The sequence below is a fragment of the Pinus tabuliformis genome, chromosome 5_2, assembly GCF_031772625.1.
Source record: "Pinus tabuliformis cultivar Carrire ecotype Pingquan chromosome 5_2, CPIR1, whole genome shotgun sequence".
Classification (NCBI taxonomy): Eukaryota; Viridiplantae; Streptophyta; class Pinopsida; order Pinales; family Pinaceae; genus Pinus; species Pinus tabuliformis.
Genome location: NC_142306.1, coordinates 1,100,043,787 through 1,100,061,387, shown reverse-complemented (window position 1 = coordinate 1,100,061,387; position 17,601 = coordinate 1,100,043,787). Strand labels below are relative to the sequence as shown.

Genomic DNA, 17,601 nt, shown 5'->3' with positions numbered 1-17,601 from the left:
TTCTAAAAAGTATTTAAGGCTATCATGATCCGTTTTTACCTTGAAGTGTCTTCCCATTAGGTAGGGTCGCCATTTCTTAAGTGCATGGAGTATTGCCAACATTTCCTTCTCATAAATAGCTTTGCTTAAAAACTTTCCCTTGATTGGACGACTTTCAAAAGCAATGGGTCTTTCATCTTGCATTAGAACAACACCAATTCCATTTCCTGAAGCATCACATTCCACAATAAAGGTTTTTGTGAAGTCCGGTGTAGCTAAGACCGGTGCTTGGCACATTGCCTCTTTAAGATGTTCAAAGGCCTTTGTTGCTTCCGGAGTCCATGAAAATGCATCTTTCTTCAATAATGTTGTTAGAGGTGCTGCTATTCTCCCATAATTCTTAACAAACTTGCGATAATACCCTGTCAACCCGAGAAATCCTCGCAGATGCTTTATGGATGTGGGGATTTTCCATTCCTTAATGGCTTTAATTTTGCTAGGGTCTACCTTAACTCCTTCATGAGATACAATATGACCCAAATATTCCACCTCCTGGACTCCAAAGAAACATTTGGATCTTTTTGCATATAATTGTTTCTCCTTCAATAGTTGTAGCACCCTGTCAACATGTTCAACATGATCCTTCCAAGACTTGCTGTAGATTAGTATATCATCAAAAAATACTAACACAAATTTTCTAAGGAATGGTTTGAAAATTGAATTCATCAAACCTTGAAATGTTGAAGGTGCATTGGTAAGGCCAAAAGGCATGACCAAAAATTCATAATGACCCTCATGAGTTCTAAATGTTGTTTTCAGAATGTCTTCAATCTTCATTCTGATTTGATGATATCCTGAACGAAGATCCAACTTGGTGAAGTAAATTGATCCATGCAATTCATCCAGTAATTCATCAATGACAGGAATGGGGAACTTATCTTTAATAGTGAGCTTGTTGAGCTCCCTATAATCCGGACACATGCGCCATGATCCATCCTTCTTGTGCACCAATACTACTGGAGCAGAGAAAGAACTTTGACTCGGTTGAATTATACCAGCCTCTAGCATTTCTGCAACCATACGTTCAATTTCACTCTTTTGGACATAGGGATATCTGTACGGCCTGATGTTTGGAGGAACACTTCCTGGAATCAGATGAATAGCATGATCATGATCACGCATAGGTGGGAGACCTTTGGGAGTCTCAAATACCTTGGAATGATTGTCCAGGACTTTTTGGAGATCTGGAGAAATAGATGATTCCAATGTGGAAACATCTAGCGAACATAATTGTGCAATTACACCTCTTTGCTCCTTTTTTAGAAGCTTTGTCATACCATTAGAGCTGATTATCTTTCCTGGTTTCCCTGCAATACCCCTTAATTCAACTTCCTTTCCTTCCGTAGAAAATTTCATGAAAAGTTCTTGAAAATTAAAAGCTATTGTACCCAAGGATTGTAGCCATTGGACTCCTAGTACAACATCAACACCTCCCATTGGAATGGAAAGCATTGGGCTAGTCAATACATATTCTCCCATGGATAGCTTGATATTATGGCACTTTCCAGAGCAATTTATTGTTCCTCCATTTGCAATCATCACTTGACACTCTGGTGCTGGATATAGGAAGCAATTCAATTCTTTTGCTACCTTACAATGAATAAAATTGTGGGTGCTTCCTGAATCAATCAACACTATTACCTTTTTCTTCTTGATTTGTCCTTCTATCTTGATGGTTTGAGGAGTGGTAATTCCCGCCAATGCATTACAAGATATGGTCGGATTTATTTGTTCTTCATCTAGGCTTTGTTCCTGGAGTATATCCTCTTCTTTTGACCTTTCTTGCTCCTTTTCTTCTTCCTCTTCACAATCTATGTAGAATAATTTCTTCTCAGCACACTTATGACCTTTAGTGTATTTGCTATCACAACTGTAACAAAGCCCTTTTGCTCTTTTTTCTTCCAATTGTTGTGGTGTCAACCTTATAGGTTGTGGAAGACTAGGGGCAACAACACTTCCGTCTTTATAGTTGTGAGTGGTATGCTTCCTGGTTGCCATAATTTTGCTTTCCATTTTTCTTGCTAACCTGAATGCCTTCTCTAATGAATCAGGTTCCCAAAGGCGAACATCATGTTGGATATTATCCTTTAAAGACCCTATGAACACATCAATCCTATGCTCCTCTGGAATATCTTTTACCCTTATGTTCAATTTTTGGAACTCCTCAATGTGCTCCATTATTGAACCCTTTTGTTTGAGACTTATCAATTGGCTAAAAAAAGTGTTGCTTTTTGTATCCTCATAATGTGCTATCAATTCTTCCGTAAAAATTGCCCAAGTGATAAATTGTTTACGAGAGCAAAGCCATTGATACCATACAAACTGATTTGGTTCCAAATATAAAGTTTCCATACGTACCTTTTGTGTGTTTTGCACATTATTGAGATCGAAGAATTGCTCCATCTGTAATATCCATGTGGCGGGATCCTTGCCATCAAACTTCCTCATATCGATTTTTGGAATATGGTGAGTCTTCGATCCAACATTAGCATCTATGGAATCATGATTAACATTTTTTTATTCTCATCATGAGTTTCCTTTAGTACCCTTTCACCCTTAGTGCCCATTTCTTGTAGCAACTTATTCATATTTATCTTCAATTCGTCCATGTTTGTCTTCAAATCTATCTTCAAATCATCCATCTTAGCTTCCACGTCAATCATCTTAGCTTCTACGCCTTTCTTTAAATAGTCCATCTTAGCTTCTACACCTTTCTTTAAACCATCCATCTTAGCTTCTACATCTTTCTTTAAACCATCCATCTTAGATTCTGTTCCTTTTTGTGTAAGGGACAGTTGTTGCACTTGGTCTTGTAATTTTGATATATCATGTTGCATTTCTTCCTCTTCTTCATGAGTCATGCTAGAGCTTTCAGGTTCCTTACTAGGTGTTTGCATTTTCTTTCCTCGGGGCATCAGTTACCGATAATAATGCTCTACTATGCCCTTTGAATTCCTTCAAAATAAATTTTCAAACCAAGCTTAAGCAAAAATTTAAGAAAATCTACACACCTTTTTTCACTTTGTAGGAGCTCGATATTGCCTCTGATGTATCTCTGTACTTTCTGATCATCTAGTTCTGAATTTGTGACCTGTATTAGCCCTCTGTGTCCTCTTTCCAATGCCACAAGTCTGACCCAAATTGGATTCTCCAAGGAAGAGTTATGCGAAATCTCCCACAGTGACTTGATTATAGACTAGTTCAGTAGAGCGAACTTGTACGACGTGCCACGAGTCACTGTTTCAACCTTTGGATCTGAAAAATGCATACACAAAACTACAGTTCGTCCTCTTTCTGTACCTTCTTACGAAATTTCAATCCGATCCCCAGAGAGAAAGTTATGACGATTTTCCCCAGGTCACCTGTTTGGAATGTAATTCAGGAGTCTGCAAAAAGACCAACTTCCTCAGATCATATCTCCGCAAATATAGTGCGAAAAGCTCTGAAATTCAGACCCAAGGTTCAGCGTGATTTCTTCTCAAATGGGTTTTTTTGCGACTTCTGAAACGTCACAGAAAAAAAGTTATAGCGAAAATTCCATGATGACCTGTTTGGAGCAGCGAAACCCTAGAATCCAAAGCTCTGATACCAAATGTTATGAAACCAGCTCAAGAAAAGATAGAAAAGATAGATCAATGCCTTAGAATTCAGCCTCTTCGAGGGGGAAACCTCCTTTACATTACATAAATGAAGAATTCTTGGATGATTCAAATGACAAAACCTCCTTTCTATATATAGGAGTCTAAGGAGTCACAATATAATCGAGCTGACCTAACAATAATAATATAAAGCCACAAAAATAACAATAGAGGGATTCTATGGGGCACAGTAATAACAATATGGGGGCAATAGGGGCACAACAATATTAATAAGGGGTATAACTACAATAGTAATGGGGTAATCACTAGTATTATAGGGACCCAACAATCACCTTCCTGAGTTCACTGCTATCTGGTACATATATCCTATCTCGAAACCTGACGATTCCATCTATTGTAAGACAATAGTCCATGCCCTATGCACCTGCACCTATACCTGTAATACCACATGTACTTCTACCACTACATGTACCTGTACACTCACCTATACCTGTACCTATACTGTGACCTGTAGATGTACTTGTACTATGTTCCAAGTGGATATTGGTGGCCACCCTCCAAGTCCACTTAGACCCTCACCATTGTTACCTTCAGCTTTTCAGTTTTCTTATTGTATCACAGTTTACTATTTTTAGCAGTTTTTCTGGTCCTGAACTTCCGGAGCCATTTTGAGGCCCTAAATGACGTTTTTTGGGAAAACTGGGAGAAACATGGGTCCATGGACCCATGTTTCTTGTCCCAAAGTTGTAGTTATCGGGTAGATATTTCTAACGAGCTATTGTGCACGTCAAACGGAGATCGTATGCCAAAGTTACGACCCCAGGAAGTTGAGGTACCAATTTACCCAAACGGGGCCCACAGTTTGGCGTTTCATCTTCTAGGGTTAGGTTTTTGGATGTTTAGGGTTTTTCATTGTTTCTCAAGAATAAATGGGCCTTCGAGCTTCATTGTAACATAGTTTAGAGGCATGTAGCTGCCACATCTCTTCTCAGAGATAAGCTACCATTGCCCTAGCTAGTTTATTTCCATTTTTGTTTGTAAGCATATTTCAATATTTTACAGTAATGAAATGATGTATTATTTCTGTTGCATCTCTATATGTATGGTTATATCTGAAATTTGTTGCATTCCTTTTTAAATCTAGATAAATGGTATCAGAACGATCTACTCTTTCTCTGTCTTTCTTTGCATGTCCCCAACGAGGTCAGCATATAAGGACTTAGGTCTTGAGCTAGTCTAACCTTTGCAAGACCAGCCTTGCAAATCCAAACGGCCTCCCATGGCGAATGAAAAGAAACATGGGGGGGCAAGAGATGCTATCAAAATCTTGCTCGAAGAGGCCCTCGAGTGACAAAGGAATGCGATGATGGACAAATTTTCTCAGATCCTTCAGCAACTACCCAGAGGTGACACATCTACTTCCAGCAACTACTCTAGAAGCACCACACACTTTAAGGTACAAGTTAACTTTAACATTCCCATACTTGAGGGTCAGATAGATGCATAGGTCGTAGATAAATGGTTAAATATGCTAGAAGGGTATTTTTCTGTTCATGATTTTTCCAATCGAGAGAAGATTACTTTCGCTCTTCTTAAAGTCGCCCCCCACGTCAAGGACTGGTGGGAAACCTATTGCGAGCAGAAGGATGAAAGTATGGCCTCACCGTTTTCAGCCACACCCACTTGGAATTCATTCCGGACTGCCATCAAGGAGCAGTACTACCCTGTCAGAAGCTATGAGGATTAATACATAAAGTGGACCATGTTGTGGCAGGGAAGGGACCAAGACATGCTGGAGTTTACCAATATTTTCCATACCCTTCACACGATGTTGGGTATCAAGGATTCAGAGTAGAATTTGGTACTCAAATACTGCGGCTGCCTGCACAGGTACATCCAGGAAGAAATAGAATTCTTGAACATCTCCTCGCTCGGCATGACATATCGATATGCCGTCAAGATCAAGCAAAAGTTTAAACAGAAGAAGTGAGACTTTGGATATGTGAATCCGAAGCAAGGGAAAGGTGCCCCCAAACTGTAGAACAAAGGACAAAGCCAAGGCAGGGCGACCCAAGACAACCCAACAAAGCTACAAGCAAAGAACAGTGTTGCGAAGCCGAAAAAGGACATGGGAAAATGGTGTGAGTTCCATAAGAGCTCCACTCACAACACAAGTGAGTGTTGGGCCAAGAATTCACTGGTGGCCGAGCTAAAGGTTTCAGAATCAGATGCATGTTCTAACTCTAAGTCAGAACCTGACAAGGGGAATGACAAAGGGAAGCAGATTATTGATGCAGAGCCCAACGCCATCGTTGCAACCAAGAAGATCCAGAAGGAGGAACCCAAAAATTCCAGAGGAGGGGAGTGTCTCTTCCATTCCCAGATGTGGGTAAAGGGCTCCCCGCTATAGTTCATTATCGACAACGGGAGCCAAAAGAACCTCATTTTGGTAGAGGTTGTTAAGCAGCTGGGCTTACTAACCACAGCACATCCACAACCATACACCATCGAGTGGCTTCACCAAGGATAGGATCTTCATGTGAGCCAGTAGTGTCACCTTCCATATAACAACACACCCTTCATGGATGAGGTATTGTGTGATGTTGCTCCCCTTGATGTTTGTGATGTTTTATTAGGACAACCATACTTGTGGAAGCGACATGCTGTGTATGAATTAAGGCCTCGTGTTGTTATTGTTACTTTGAGAAATAAGTTGTATAGGATACCGGAGGTAGCACCACCTACCGCCATCTCTTTGGTTATTGCAAAACAATGCAGTAAGCTCATTTCCAAAACCGGGAAATTTGTTTTCCTGATGATACGCCCTCAAGGAAAGAAGAAGGCGGTGGCCACAACCACTAGACAAGGTCCCTCCGCACGACAACTATAGATGGATAAGGTCGTGGAGGATTACGAGGACATCTTCACCTTACCTATAGAGGTTCCTCAGCACCGTTAGGTCAAGCACTCCATCGATCTGACCCCAGGTGCACCGCTACCCAATGGACTAATATATCGGCACTCCATACTAGAGAACGATGAAATCAAGAGGTAGATTTAGGAGCTGCTACAGAAAGGTCACATCCGCCCGAGTTCATCGCCATGTGGGAGCCCGATTGTGTTGGTACAGAAGAAGGATGGGACTTGGAGACTCTATATTGACTATCGAGCGCTGAATAACATCACTGTCCGTAATAGGTACCCGATCCCATGGATTGATGACCTCTTGGACCAACTGAAGGGGGCAAAATATTTCAGCAAGATCGATTTGAAGTCAAGATATCACCAGGTACTAATCGAATGATCCGGATTTAAGAAGGAACACAATAGATTATAGAGATAACCATAAATACAGAGATGTGATAACCATAAAAACAGAGATGCAGCGGAAATAATACTTCATTTCATTAATGGAGAATACTGAAATATGCTTACAAATAGAAATAACCCAGCTAGGGCGATGGTAGCTTATCTCTGAGAAGAGATGTGTCGGCTACATGCCTCTGAACTGTTTCCAACTGTGTTTACAATGAGGCTCGAAGGCCTATTTATTATTGAGAAACAGTGGAAAACCCTTAACATTCCAAAACCTAACCCTAGAAGATGAAACGCCAAACTATGGGCCCCGTTTGGGTAAATTGGTACATCAACTTCCCGGGGTCGTAACTTTGGCATACGATCTCCATTTGACGCGCATGATAGCCCGTTGGAAAAATCTCTCCGAGGACTACGATGGAAAAGACGATTTTTTATGTAAAAAATCGTGGAGGTAGATTTCCCAAAAAACATCATTTAGGGCCTCGAAACGGCTCCGGAAGTTTAGGACCCGAAAAACTGCTAAAAATAGTAAACTGCGCTATAATTAAGGAAACTGAAAAACTGAAAGAGATAGTTCTGTGGGTCCAAATGGGATAGGTGGGTGGCCACCAACATCCACCTGGATCATTCGTCCCCCCTTAGGAAGCAATGGTCCCCATTGCGTTGAGTTCCTCCTTGAGATGAGGAAGCTTCTGCTAAGCTGGGTCTCCAGTGAGCTGTTTTGCAATCTCTGATGTGTCCAGAAATGGTGGGAAGCATGGTTAGCGATGGTCCACATTGAACAATCGGTGCAAGTGAAGGAATGGAGGAATGTTGTGCTTCAAAGCATTGTTGCCCACAGCCTTGTTACTGGTGTAAGGACCATGTTGAAGCGGTCTGAGTTTCTGATGGGTTCTGGTAAGGCGTTCTCTCTGCAGATGTAACCAAACTTTTTCACCCACTTGAAACTTGTGTGGTACCCCTCTGGGTAAGGAGAAGTTGTTCCTGTGTTCTGTCATGACTGTATCCCTATGTTGCTGCTACTGCGTGGAGGAACCCTTTGCGGGGGTCATGGATGTAGCAACGATCTTGCCCTTACTTTGGGAGCGAACCAGACAGAAAATAAATTTCCTAGTCTGTGAGATGAGCATGCTGCCTTTCTTAGCAGTGATCAAAGAGGTGGTGGTAGGTGGAGCTACCTCTAGTATCCTGTATAATGAAACATGCAAAGAAATAATGACAGCGCGAGGCCTTGACTCATACACAGCATGTTGCCTCCACAAGTATGGATGGCCTAACAGTACATCACAAACATCCAGAGGTGTAACATCACACAATACCTCATCTGTGAAGGGCTTGATGCTGTAGGGAAGGCGGCACTGCTGGTGAACTTTGAGATCTCATCCTTCGTGAAGCCACCCGATATTGTACGGTTGTGGGTGTGGCGTAGTTGGTAGGCCCAACCGCTTCACGACCTCTTCTGAAATGAGGTTCTTTTGGCTACCACTATCGACAATGAATTGCAGCGGCGAACACTTCACCCACATCTTTGAGTGGAAAAGACGTTCCCCCTCCTCTGGCTCTTCGGGCTCATTCTTCTGGATCTTGGCAGTGGCAACAGTGGCACTAGGATCCGCATCAATGATTTGCTTCCCTTTGCCATCCCCCTTGTCGGGTTCTGGCTCAGAGTCAGAACATGCATCTGATTCGGAAGCCTTCAACTCGGCCACCAGCGACTGCTTGGTCCGACACTCACTTGTGTTATGAGTGGGACTCTTGTGGAACTCACACCACTTTCCTGTGTCCTTCTTCGGCTTCGTGGTGTTGTTCTTTTCTTGCAGCTTAGAGGGGTTGTCTTGGGTCACCCCGCCTTGGCTTTGTCCTTTGGGCTTCGGATTTGCAGATCCAAAGTCTCGCTTCTTCTGTTTGAACTTTTGCTCGATTTTGACAGCGTATCGGTATGCTGTGCCGAGTGAGGAGATGTTCAAGAACTCCATCTCTTCCTGGATGTATCTGTGTAGGCAGCCGCGGTATTTGAGTACCAGATGCAGCTCAGAATCTTTGATACCCAACTGTGTGCGAAGGGTATGAAAAATATTTGTGAACTCTGGTACATCTTGGTCTCGTTCCTGCCGCAGTGTGGTCCATTTGATGTATTTGTCCTCATAGCTTTTGACAGGGTAGTACTGCTCCTTGATGGCATCCCGGAAGTCATTCCAAGTGGGGGTGGCTGAAAACAGTGAGCCTGTTCTTTCATCCTTCTGCTCGCAGTATGTTTCCCACCAGTCCTTGACATGGGGGGCTGCTTTGAGAAGAGCGAAAACAATCTTTTCCCGACTTGAAAATTCATGAATAGAAAAATACCCATCTAGCAGATTTAACCATTTATCTACGGCATCTATGTCTATTTGACCCTCGAAGATGGGGATTTCAAAATTAACTTGTACCTTAAACGGTGTGGCATTTCCAGAGTAGCTGTTGGAAGCCGATGCGTCGCCTCTGGGTAGCTGCTGAAAAATCTGCGCAAAGCTATCCATCATTGCGTTCCTTTGCCGCTCGAGGGCTTCTTCGAGCAAGATTCTGATAGGATCTCCTGCCCCCTTGTCTTTCTTCTCATCCGCCATGGGAGGTCGTCGAGATTTGCGAGGCTGGTCTTGCAAAGGTTTGACCAATTCAAGCCCTAACTCCTTATATCCCGACCTCGTTGGGGACATGCAAAGAAAAACAGAGAAAAAGCAAACCGCTCTGATACCACTGATCTAGATTTAAGCAGGAATGTAATAGATTACAGAGATAACCATAAATACAGAGATGTGATAACCATAAAAATAGAGATGCAGCGGAAATAATACTTCATTTCATTAATGGAGAATACTGAAATATGCTTACAAATAGAAATAACCCAGCTAGGGCGATGGTAGCTTATCTCTGAGAAGAGATGTGTCGGCTACATGCCTCTGAACTGTTTCCAACTGTGTTTACAATGAGGCTCGAAGGCCTATTTATTATTGAGAAACAATGGAAAACCCTTAACATTCCAAAACCTAACCCTAGAAGATGAAACGCCAAACTATGGGCCCCGTTTGGGTAAATTGGTACATCAACTTCCCGGGGTCGTAACTTTGGCATACGATCTTCGTTTGACGCGCATGATAGCCCGTTGGAAAGATCTCTCCGAGGACTACGACAAAGAAGAAGGTTTTTTACTAAAAAATCATGGAGGTAGATTTCCCAAAAAATGTCGTTTAGGGCCTCAAAACGGCTCCGGAAGTTTAAGACCCGAAAAACTAGTAAAAATAGTAAACTGCGCTATAATTAAGGAAACTGAAAAACTGAAAGAGACATTTGTGGGGGTCCAAATGGGATAGGTGGGTGGCCACCAACATCCACCTGGATCATCGAACCCTTCGATGTGTGGAAGACCGCTTTCAAAGCCAAGGAGGGCCTTTTCAAATGGTTGGTTATGCCTTTCGGATTGACGAATGGTCCTGCAACCTTCAAGAGGCTAATGGATGAAATCTTGTGGCCATTCACCAACTCATTTGTAGTGGTATACTTGGATGACATCTTGATCTTCAAACAAAGTTGGGAAGAACACCTCCACCACATCCGACAGGTTCTCAAAACATTGCGGCAACACAAGTTATGTGCCAATTTGGAGAAATACACTTTTGGCATGACCCAGGTTCAGTATCTGGGATACATTATTGATGAAAAGGGGGTGCATGTGGATCCGGCCAAGATCCAAGTCATTCGGGATTGGCCATCTCCAACCACTCTGATAGAGCTCCAAAACTTTCTAGGTCTTGCCAACTTCTACTACAGGTTAGTGTTGCGATTTTCTCATATCACTTGACCCTTGAGTCAAGTCACCAGGGGAGGAGCGAAAGCAAAATTCTTTTGGTCTGAATTTCAATAGAAGGCATTCAAAGAGTTGAAAGATCACCTCTGCTCAGCACCAATGCTCGCATTACCAAATTTGCAACAACCATTTGAGGTCGAGACAGATGCCTCTCACTATGTTATTGGGGTAGTCCTTACTCAACACGGGCATCCAGTGGTATATCACAGTGAGACACTTTCAGACACAGTCTAGAAGTGTCCCACTTATGAAAAAGAGATGTATTCCATTGTGCAGGCCTGCCGACAATGGAAGCATTACATTTTGGGGAAGGAAACAGTGATCCACATAGACCATTGACCCCTGTAGTTCATACAGACCTAAGGGAAATTGCAGAATGATTACCATCAGAAGTGGTCCATGTACCTGCAACAGTTCCATTTGAATATCAAGTATAAGAAGGGAAGCACCAATAATGTTGTAGATTGCCTCAGTGGACCACCGATCATGGCGTTAACCACCGTGCTCAACTCTTGTGGGCATGAGACTTCTGATTGGCCGCTTCTCTACAAAAGCAAACCAGAATTTCACCACACATACCAAACACTCTTGGAGGGTCATCATGTTCCATATTTTCACCTCCAAGATGCCCTGTTGTGCCACCTGGGTCACCTTTGTGTTCCTTCAAGCGAGCGTGGCAAGATGATTTGGGAAGCACACTACAGTCGGGTTGTTGGGCATTTCGGGGTCAAGAAAACGGTGGTAGTACTGCAGAAGTATTTCTATTGGCCAAATATTTGACAAGATGTCGGGAAGTACATCAAATCATGCACTACCTGCGCCATTGCCAAACTGACCATCAAGAAGCAAAGCCTCTATGCCCCGCTGCCTACCCCTAGTCGACCTTAGGAATCCATCGCCATGGATTACATGTTGGGCCTTCCTTCTACTAAGCATTGAAACGACTGTGTTTTTGTGGTCGTCGACAGGTTCTCGAAAATGGCCACTATGGCGGCCTGCAAGAAGAATATCACAGTAGAAGCCACTGCTAAACTCTTCTTTGAACAAGTGTGGGTACACTTTAGGATCCCACAGTCTATCATCTCAGATCGAGACAGCAGGTTCCTCAGCACATTTTGGTCCAGTCTCTAGTCGATGTTGGACACCAAACTCACTAAGTCCACAGCCTTCCATCCTCAAATTGATGGCCAGACAGAGGTTGTCAATAAGATGATCGTACACATTCTGTGCATGTGCAACTCAAAGCATCCACGCGCATGGGATGAGATCCTCCCCTATGTTTAGCATAGCTACAACCAGGCTCTCCACAACTCGACTGACCACAACCCTTTTCAGGTGGGCTTAGGATTCTAGGCACTATGTCCCATTGATGTGGCCATGCCATTTGCAGCTACTCACACAAATTTGGCTCATGTCCAGCCCGAAACAAATAAGACAAACAGCTTCATTGAACACATCCAGCATATTCGCCAATAGGTCCACGACATTTAGGAGAAATCAAATGCCAAGTACAAGTAGTGATATGATCAACATTGGGTGCCACACAAGTTTTAGATGGGAAACAAATTCTAGTTGCATTTGCAAAAGGAACACCTTACCGAAGCCTATCAGAAACTCAAACCACTCCTATATGGTCCTTACACCATTACCAAGGTTGTGGGAGACAATGCATTTGAGCTCAGCATTCCCCCATTCCTTGGCCTGCACCCAGTGCTCAATGTGGACCGCCTTCGACCATACTTTCCACCATTACTAGATACATCCGACATTGCATAATAGCTCACACCCATAGAGTTAAATCCAGATTACATGGAATAAGCTGCAACTGATTAGATCATGGACACACAGATCAAGCACACTCACCAGGAGAATATCCAACTGTATCAAGTTGTCAAAGCATGCCAAATCCTTCACCAGGGAAAGTGGCTCACTAGGGACCAATTTCAGCAGAAGTTTCCTCATCTCATGGAGGAACTCAATGCAATGGGGACCATTGCTTCCTAAGGTGGGAGGAATTCTCCCGGTGGATATTGGTGGCCACCCACCAAGTCCACTTGGACCCCCACCTTTGTTTCTTTCAACTTTTTAGTTTCCTTAATTATAGCGCAGTTTACTATTTTTAGCAGTTTTTCAGATCCTGAACTTCCGTAGCCATTTTGAGGCCCTATACGACATTTTTTGGGAAACCTGACAGATCTTTCTAACGAGATCTTGTGCACGACAAACGGAGATTGTATGCCAAAGTTACGACCTCGAGAAGTTGAGGTGCCAATTTACCCAAATGGGGCCCACAGTTTGGCGTTTCATCTTCTAGGGTTAGGTTTTTTGATGTTTAGGGTTTTCCATTGTTTTTCAATAATAAATAGGCCTTCGAGCCTCATTGTAACACAGTTCAGAGGCATTTAGCCACCACATCTCTTCTCAGAGATAAGCTACCATCACCCTAGCTAGTTTATTTTCATTTATGTCTGTAAGCATATTTCAGTATTTTACAGTAATGAAATGAAGTATTATTTCTGTTGCATCTCTATATGTATGGTTATATCTGTAATTTGTTGCGTTCTTGTTTAAATCTGGATCATACTATCACCCTGCTGCAACCTAAAAACAATCTCCATATACTTGAAATCCTATTGTCCTACCTGCAATATCCTATCCTCTAAGTCCATCCCATAGGAACTCACAACTACCAAGTGATATACCTGTACCCATATTCTAAGAGAATTTTCCACCATGTTCTCTTTACGTTTGATGTACCTAATCTTGAAATCAAACTCGTTGCTCGTGGCCAACCATCTAGCCTGCACGGCATTTAGATTCGGCTAGTCAAACAAATACCTCAACCTAATGTGATCTCTCATAAGCACAAAACACCTGCCAAGAAGATAGTTCCTCGACATATTCAGTGCATGTATAATCACTGCTAACTCAAGATCATGTTTCAGGTAGTTCTTCTCGTGTTCATTTAGTTTCCAAGACTCATAACATACCACCTGTCAATCCTGCAGAAGGACTCCACCAATCCCTTTCTTGAAAGCATCTACACATACCACAAACTCTTTGTCTGGATGTTCTATCTATAGTACTGGTGCATGTGTCAAAAACTACTCAAGCTGCTCAAATCTAGCTCCACACTCCTTTGTCCATTCAAGCTTCTTACCTTTCCTTTGCAATGATGTAATTGGATAAGCAATCTGTGAGAAGTTCCCTATGAACATCCTATAATAGCCTACCAGACCCATGAAAGATCTCACCTCATCCACATTCGTGTGAGCTACCCACTCCATGATGGCCCTTAACTTCTCTGGATCTACTGCAATGCCCTCCTTGGAGACCACATGCCCCAAGTAGTGTACCTCAGTCTGAAAGAAGCTACACTTGTTGAGCTTAGCATACAATTGATGCTCTCTCAACAACCTCAATACTGTTGCTAAGTTCTTGGAGTGATCTTCCTCATTTTTAGAATATACCAGTATATCATTAATGAACACAATAACAAACTTATCCAAATATGGGCACAACACATTATTCATCAAACACATGAATGTAGCTAGAGCATTAGTTAGGCCAAATGGAACGACAACAAACACATAATACCCATACCTGGTCCTAAACGTAGTGTTATAAATGTCCTCTTCTTTGATGTGTACCTGATGATATCCATACCTCAATTCAATCTTGGAAAAAATTATTGGTCCCTTCAGCTCATCAAACAAGTCATCAATCCTCGGCAAAGGATATTTGTTCTTGATAGTCACTTTGTTCAACTGCCTGTAATCAATGCATAATCTGAGGGTACCATCTTTCTTCCTCACAAACAAGACCGGTGCGCCCCAAGGTGATACACTTGGCCTAATGTATCCCTTGTCCAACATTTCCTTTAGCTGCAATTTTAACTCAACCAACTCAGGTGTGCTCATCCTATAATGTCCTTTCAATGCTGGAGCTGCCCCTGGCACCAACTCAATCAAAAATTTTACCTCCCTATGGAGTGGAAACTCTGTAATGCCTTTAGGGAATACACACTAACACTACTACAACACGAGATATTTTTTCAACACATATACATTCTCAACCTCCTTACCCTTATCACTAGAAATGTGTACTACAAATAGCTTGCACCCTTTCTTACGGCTATGCTTTGCTTTCATATTTGTCACCATCCTAACTGATGTGGCTTTCTTCTTACCCTGTAAGACTCTTGGTTCTCCATTATCATCAACACACTCAATAGATTTTTCATAGCAGGAAACCTTGGTTCTATGTAGATACAACCAATACATGCCCAAAAACATATTGTATGATCCCAACAGTAACACATTAAAATGTGTTGTTGTAGGCATACCATTTAAATCAAATGCACAAGCTCTTACCCAATGATGAACTCACTTCTTTGTTCATGTAGCCAACTGCACTAACCAAGACTTTGCATGTAATTCCTTATTCAAACCACACTTATCCATCAAGTCAGGACTAACATAGCTATAATTAGATCTAGAGTCAATCAAAATAGAAATAACTTGATCACATATATTACTATCCATCTCAATCATAGTTGCATGGTGTTCTGCTTTCCCATTTTCCATTGTTGCATAGATACGTGGAATACTCATGCCAACATCCCCAACAGTCTGCACCTCCTATGCACTGTATATCTTAGGCCTTCCACCCTTATGTTCCAGACAATCTCCCCTAAGGTGTTCCTCACCACATGTCAAACACTCCAATTGACCAGTGCCCTCACCTCTATGTTTTTGTTGTTGCTATTGTGACACATGTCCCTATCTAGCTGCTTTAAATCTCTTTTGTGGAGCCACATTTTCATTCCCATCTCCATGTTGAGGCCTTGTCCTCTTAGGATGCCATTTACTTCTACCTTTTTCTTTCCCCTTCCATCCATGCTGAGATTCATTCTTACGCTTTGATTGCTCAAAAAAATGCTTCAATTTCCCAATAACTTCCTCAAGTGATCGAGGCTCATCATACTCAATCCAATCTTTAAATACTAATAGAAAACCACTGACAAATCGTTGAACTTTAGCCTTCTCATCAGTAATATACGATACATACCTCAATAGTACCAGAAACTTGGTCGTGTACTCTTCATATGTCATTGATCCCATCTTTAGCTCATAGAATTCTTTAGCCTTACTATCGTATTACCTTTCTGACAAGTACTTATTCCTTAAAATCCTCTTGAATTCCCACCAACTCAAGTCATATGTCCTGATGTCTCTAACCTACTTAACATCTTCCCACTAGATGTTTGCTTTACCTTTCAAGCTGAAGATACCTATTCTAGCCTTCTGTTATTTGTGTACTCATGAAAATCAAAGAATTTGTTCATTCCAAGTATCCAAGCCTTTGCATCTTCCAACTTCTTCACACCTCCATCAAATGTGGGTGGTTTTTCTTTCTTGAATTCATCCGATAAGTATCCCCTATCATTCCTCCTGTAAGGATGATAGCGAAGATGATCATGATGTCTATCAAAACTAGAACTAGAATGATATCTGTACTCATCACTCCTCCTTTCCGGAGTGTCCAAAAACCTACCGTCTCTCACTGCATTAGATCTATCCAACCTATGTCTACCAAGAGATCTACTGCCATATACTCCATTAGTTCCATCCTCATGAGCATGGTTGATGCGAAGCTTCTCTTGTCACTACAGTTCTGACAAACTCTGATGAAGTATAGCGTTGACATATACTTGCTTCTCTTATGCCTACATCATCTGATCATTATCTATCGACCAAATCAGAAGTATGCCCCACACCACACTGCTCATCTGCATAGGGAGATTCTATGTAATCTACAATTTTGCTAGCCATTTGATCTTTCTCTTCCTGCAATGCATAATATGTGAGATAAAGCAAATAGTAATAAACCAACATACCTTAGTATAGCTTAGGGAGGATACCTTGTCTACACGATCACCAAATAAACTTGATACATGTATAACATAATCATAAAAACATATAGACATTCACAAGTAGTATCAACACGTAATCATCACGCTAGTTAGAATCCAGTTATCAATGCAAGGCCATATCAACAATGCATGTTATGACCTCATGACAACAACCATTACTCCATTATACACATTTCTACATGAAATTGACAATATGCATAAGTAATGCCTAGCCAACTACAAATACGCATAAATGCATGTAGTCGAACATAATCGATCAGTTCTTGCAATCAACCTACAAGACTGATACATGTAATCAAAATATTCAAAAATGTAACCTAACATACAAATATGTAAGTAGGCGACATAAAATACACATGTAAGAGACATATAACCATATGCAACCAGTCACATACTCATGTCAAATACTCTTCACGAAATCAACATCAAATTCTCCATGATAACCATACTACAACCCTAATCCAACATCAAGCAATTGCAACAAGTATATAAGTGTAAGAGACACACATGCAACTGACATGCATGCATGACTAACACATTCAACCCATCCAGTCTGAGAGTTGAACCATGCTCTAATACCACTCTGTAACACCCTCCTCCCACATCTACCCATGTAACCATGCCAACTAGGGTAAACATAAGATGAGGGGCTACTATGATCAAATTCGATCTCCTAGGTAAAATTAAGGAAGTGGAATCAACAAAACATCACACGGAGTCATCCAACATCATCAATAGAACCCTCATGAGACAAGTCAACCACTCAGATAGACTGTCCTTGGGCCCATTGTTGTTCTGGACCTTTGAGGCCATAGTCGCTCTCATGCTATGGGTAAGGAAGCGACTAGAGACCTCAAGTCTCTCTAATA

The 17,601-nt window shown here is 41.8% G+C and overlaps 1 pseudogene; it reads left to right on the top strand.

The window, feature by feature from the left end:
• Positions 1-17,601, top strand: part of LOC149163077 (protein NRT1/ PTR FAMILY 5.2-like) — a 147,230-nt pseudogene that overhangs the window by 97,556 nt on the left and 32,073 nt on the right.